This window comes from Capsicum annuum, chromosome 11 (assembly GCF_002878395.1).
Source record: "Capsicum annuum cultivar UCD-10X-F1 chromosome 11, UCD10Xv1.1, whole genome shotgun sequence".
NCBI classification, from domain to species: domain Eukaryota; kingdom Viridiplantae; phylum Streptophyta; class Magnoliopsida; order Solanales; family Solanaceae; genus Capsicum; species Capsicum annuum.
Window position 1 is genome coordinate 5754493 of NC_061121.1, and position 6000 is coordinate 5760492.

Here is a 6000-nt window from a genome sequence, read left to right on the forward strand (position 1 = left end):
AGGCATCGAAAGTAGAAATGATGTTCAGCAAGTCTAGAAAACTTATGTCAACAACAACTGCAGTGAAAATAAGGAAACTAAGCGAAGGCGACAATTTTTGAATTTTAAATTTCATCCCATCTTCTTGTTTATGTTTCCGATCAGGTCCACTGACGTTGACCTGATCGAAACCACAAACGAGATTGAAAGGCAAATAGAGTATCATTGCTACCTTAGCAATATGGTTATAATTGATTGTGTTTTGTTGCCTTGACATGCTTTTAACATTCCTTGGAGAAGATCAGATGCTTGTTGTAGTATGTGAATCCTGATAATTTTCAAGCTTGCCTCCAGCTTGTTGATTCTGTATTCAAGCTAGTCGTTACCGTCTTCGAAGTTGGTAAGAAGTTCTTTGTCTCTTGTGAGCTCGATCAGGAACACTACCTTTAAAGTTATGGCATTCTAGAAGCTGTTTAGAACACTTTCTCTTCAGAAGCTTTAAAGGATACATGGAGGGTTGCTGTGTTTGTTTTAGGTCAAAATATGTTGATGCACGTTGAAGATGTGGTCCTAAAAGTTGAAAACACACTTTTATCTAGCGTTGCTCCATGCATCTTGCTCAACTAATTTGATAAATTAGTAAGCATGGAGTTACATAGCATGTGATTTAAACCGGCTCTACCAAGCCTATCAAATGTTACGTAACTCCAAGCTCATTACCCTATCAAAACAATATGCCCAAGTTAGTGTACATAGAAAAAAAGCCCAATTTATCAGCCTTTCTGTTGATCACTCTTCTCCAATATAGATGACAAGATATCTGCTATGCGAAAGTCTACACCATCGCCAGACATGATTGCCTGGGAACATGTCTGGCGATGGTGTAGACTTTTGCATAGCAGATATCTTATCATCTATATTGGAGAAGAGCAATCAGCAGAAAGGCTGAGAGCTTGTTCGATTTGTGCACTAACTCGGTCATATTTTTTTGATAGAGTAATGAGCTTAGAGTTATATAATGTTTGATAGGCTTGGTAGATCCGGTTTAGATCACACGCTAGGTAACTCCATGCTTACTAATTTATCAAATTGGTTGAGCAAGATGCATGGAGAAACGCTAGATAAAAGTGTGTTGTTCAACTTTTGGGACCATATCTTCAACGTGCATCAACACATTTTGACCTAAAACAAACACAGAGACCCTCCATGTATCCTTTAAGGCTTCTGAAGAAAGTGTTCTGAAGGGCTTCTAGAATGCCATAACTTTGAAGGTAGTGTTCCTGACCGAGCTCACCAGAGACCAGGAACTCTTTTCCAACTTCGAAGAGGGCAATGACCAGCTTGAATACAGAATCAACAAGCTGGAGGCAAGCTTGAAAATTATCAGGATTCACATACTACAACAAGCATCTGATCTTCTCCAACGAATGTTGAAAGCATGTCAAAGCAAGAAAACACAATCAATTATAACCATATTTCTAAGGAAGCAATGATACTCTATTTGCCTTTCAATCTAGTTTGTGGTTCCGATCAGGTCAACGACAGTGGACCTGATCAGAAACACAAATAGGAAGGCATGAGATGAAATTTAAAATTCAAAAATTTGTCGCCTTCGCTTAGATTCCTTATTTTAATGGCAGTAGCTGTTGGCATAAGTTTTCTAGACTTGTTGTACCTCATTCTACCCTCAATGCCCGTGAGGCTTCTTTGTTGGTCTTCTCCTATTTTCTATCTAGGTGATAATCCCGACCACGCAGCTCTCTAACAAAGTGTCTATCTGCATTGTTTTTCTTTTAGAGACATAACAGATGAAATTATATTACCGGATACACTTTCATATTTGCACTTGATTCAGATCTCGCATCTGTTAAGATAATTCCACCGGCCGGATTCGTTAGAAGTTACTTTCTGCCCTATGTCTCTTCTTCAATTAGCTCTCAGATGATATAGTCTTCCATCAACCACCTATTTTTCTTTAAAAGCATTCTCCTACCGCACATTTTGGCATAAAATCATCACCCCGAGCGAGCAACCGAGCCATATAAATTTTGGATAGGGCAATAAATATATTAGTTTTTCATTCTTATTAGATGCAGTTCTAAACTTCGAAGGTCCTCTAAGGGTCCAATGCACCCTAAAAGTTAGTCCAATCACTATTCAATCTCTTTACAATAACACAAAAATTAGATCCCTTAACAATGCTTGACAAATAAACATGAGCAACAACCGACATTAAATTTTAACAGGCTATCAGAACCATATTCATGGTCCCTCAGCCTTATCAGTTTGGACCTACCAAAATTAACTGTAAAATTGCAGACATCTTGTTTGAATGATCTATGACTAATCAAAAAAAATATCATTCACAAAATCAGTGCACTCTATGTGTGTTTTCACGATAACATTATCAGTAATACATACCTCCCACATATGAAGTGGTTCCATCTACAAACAACTTATTCCTCCGATCCCATCTTTACTGCAGCCTCTTGAGATAGTCCATCAAAAGTTGATCAACTGTCAGTTCCTTATATCTACAAAGAAGAGAAAGAAAATTGATGTCACAAAAAGAACATTGTCCATCTGTTGCATTAGATTTGGAGTCTGTTGCAACAAATGTGGAGTCTATTGCAACAGATGGGGAGTCTGTTGCAACAGATGTGGAGTTTGATACATCAAACCAGCCTTTCTGGTGGTTTTATTTGTTTCAACAGTTTCTCCATCTGTTGCAACATCAACAACAACATAAACATCAATAAAAAAGAAACAACATTTGTTCCAACAACATCATCAACAACAAAGAAGCAGTATCCTTTGTGCCAGAACCATCAACAACAACACCAGTTCCAACAACACCAACCCCACCACCAACATCAATAACTGCATCAACAATAATGAAACAAACAAAATACATACAAAAAAAATGATACTGCTAACAAGACTTTTAAACTTCTCCCAACAGATAACTTTAATAAAAATTCTCGGATTGTTTATTCAACACTTACAAGTTCCTTAATTTTTTTTAATAAATATGAGGTGGGTAAATAGTAATTAAATAAAAAACAGATGTAAATAACATGCAAAGAAGAAGACGAGAATGAAAGAGCATAATGAACCATACCTTAATATCAACATGGGGATCAAAACAGAAATTTAAGTCGAGGAAAGATATGGATGGGTTTAGATCCGAAAATATCTTTATGAAAAGAGAAGAGAAAAGAGAGAAAAAAGGTTGTGACCCTAAAGAGGAGAGAGGAAAAGATGAGAGTTGAATAAAATAAACTGCAGCTGAAGAAAGACATGAGATAATTTCTACAGATGTATTGTGTACGTAGACGTGGTGGTTTTCAATATTCATTAATTAATATTCATTAATTTCATTAATAATTTGAGGGGCACGAGGAAGACTAAGACTATTGACATTGAAAAGACAAGACTGCTCAATGAACTCACTTTTGAGATATCCAAGAAATATTTTTTACCGCCTTTAGTAGTAAGTACTACTACTTGATATTATCTACTCGGACCAGAAGCTTCTTTCTTTAAAATTAAAAGAGATAAAAAGATTTTCAAACAGATATGTCATCTGTTGCAACATATATAAATATCTATTTAGAAATTCGAATAGCTCAGTCATCTGTTACAACAAATATAAATATCTATTTAAAAATCCCAAAAGCTCAGTCATTTGTGACAACAGATGAAAATATTCATTTGATAATTAATAAAATCAGATATGTCATCTGTTACAATAGATATAAATATTTTTTTGAAAATTTCCAACAACTCAGTCATCTGTCACAACAGATGCAAATATCTATTTGATAATTAAATCAGATATGTCATCTGTTGCAATATATATGTGCTTGTTTGAAAATTTTTAACAGCTTAGTTGTTTGTTGCAACAGATTTCATAGCAATTGATTTAGGTGGAACTATGGATGAATGAATGAGCTCGTAGGGTCAACTACAAATCCAATCGAGTCTTTACAATTGCATGGCATTGGTATTGCGTTCATACCGACCCGAGTCGTCGATCGATCACTCTGAGTAGAAATGAGTTCTCATCAACTCAATGTTTTAAAAATTATATCTTTTAAAATTTTTAAAATTAATTAAGATCAATTCGGACCAAATTAGCAATTTCAAAACTTGTCATTCTTTTCCAAAATTACAAATCAACCTATACAAATCATCCATTTGCGCGAAAACTTTTCATTTCAAATCTTAAGTTCTCACTCTTCTCTCTCTCTCTGGGTGTCCTCTTCCTCTCAACAATACAAACAACAACTACTCAATATATTGCTCAACCCTTTAAAATAGGTCGATTTTCTTCCCATTTACTACTACATATAGTTGTTTTTTTCGACTTTATTCTCACTTGTATTTATTGTTTTCTCTATCTTCACATGTAACAGAATTCAAGAAGAGTTCTACATTTGTTCTTTATTCTAAAAAATAGGGCTTTTTAGTTAATGATAAAAAAGAAGACTTTTAGTCGTATTATCTTTGAGAATGGGTTAACAATTTTGAGTTTTGATGCTAAAAAAGTAGGAAGCACCTAAGAAAACCCTAGTTTTTCTCTCAGTGTTTTATTGACTGTCGTGGTATTGTTGGATGGTTTTTGTGGTGTTATTGGTGGCTGTTATTGGTGGTGTTGGTATTTGTGTTTTTTGGCGGTGGTTTTGGTGGTCTTGGTGTTGGTATTGGTGGCATTGGTGCTGGTCTTGGTGGAATTGGTCGTGTCATTAGTAATGGTGGTGGTGGTCCATCTGTTGCAACGGGTGGAAGATCTGTTGGGAGATATTAAATAGGTCTTCAAACAGATTCCCTATCTGTTCCAACTGATGGGTTATCTGTTGGAGTATTTTCTTGTAATGTGGCAGAGAATAATATATTGAAATTTCTCCACCTGTTGCAACAGGTGGAATATCTGTGGGGAGATATTAAATAGGTCTTCAAACAGATTCAGGTTCCCCATCTGTTCCAACTGATGGGTTGTCCGTTGGAGTATTTTTTTTTGGTTATGTGCTAAGAATAATTTATTGAGATTTGTCTTACCTTTTTTTAAAAAATTATGCTGACATCAAATGCAATGTATTTTTTGTTTTTCTTTTGTTTGTAGTTAAAAGATGTCTCCCAAAAGAAAAGAAACAGAAAGTGGAGAAAGTGGATCAACTTTCGATCACCAAACAAAAAAGGCTAGAGTATAGATAGATTCGGAGGAACTTCCAGAACAATCTCAGTCAGGGCAAAACGAAGCCGAGGAAAGTGATAACTCCTCCTCACCGATAGGGCATGAAATAATACCAAAATTCTAGCATGATTTTGTCAAAACAATCGAGTTGCGTTGCCGATGAATAACCCTAATGCATTATTTGGTGATCTTGTACTTAAATGTCAGTTGGGGAAACCTTTTGACGAACTTAGGAGTATTATGAAGAAGGAAAATATAGATGGACTTTTTAAGAAGAGCTGCTTTGCACACTTTCTTGAGCTGTCTAGGCCCTCCCTATCCGTTTTCTAATGATCATGGTATATGGCCTTCTCAAGCGCATGATCATTTATGCGGGGGATGATGGAGGTCCGAAGGAGGGCGGAAATAAGATGGATAAAGTCTGGATCAACTACTGTGGCATGTCGATTTGTTTTGGATTGAAAGAGTTTGCCATTGTGACGGGCTTGAGAGACGATCATCTAGAAGAACCTGCCATCAAGAAAACACCCCACAAAGGGTCCAACAAACTCAAGGGAAAAAAGATGGGTTGTTGGGCATTGTTGGACCTAGCTACAAAGTGAAGGATTGGATAGCGGATCTCAAGAATAAAGACATACCAAAGCACTACAGGGAGAAATTATGCTTAGTTTGGTTTGTCCATTCCGTTTTATTGGCAAGAGACGTCAAGAAAGTCATAGAATGTGATTTTTTGGCACTTGCTGATGATTTTGGGAGATTCAACGATTATCTCTGGGGCTACGACAGCTACTACTTGACTGTCAAATATTTACTGAAAGAGCTAA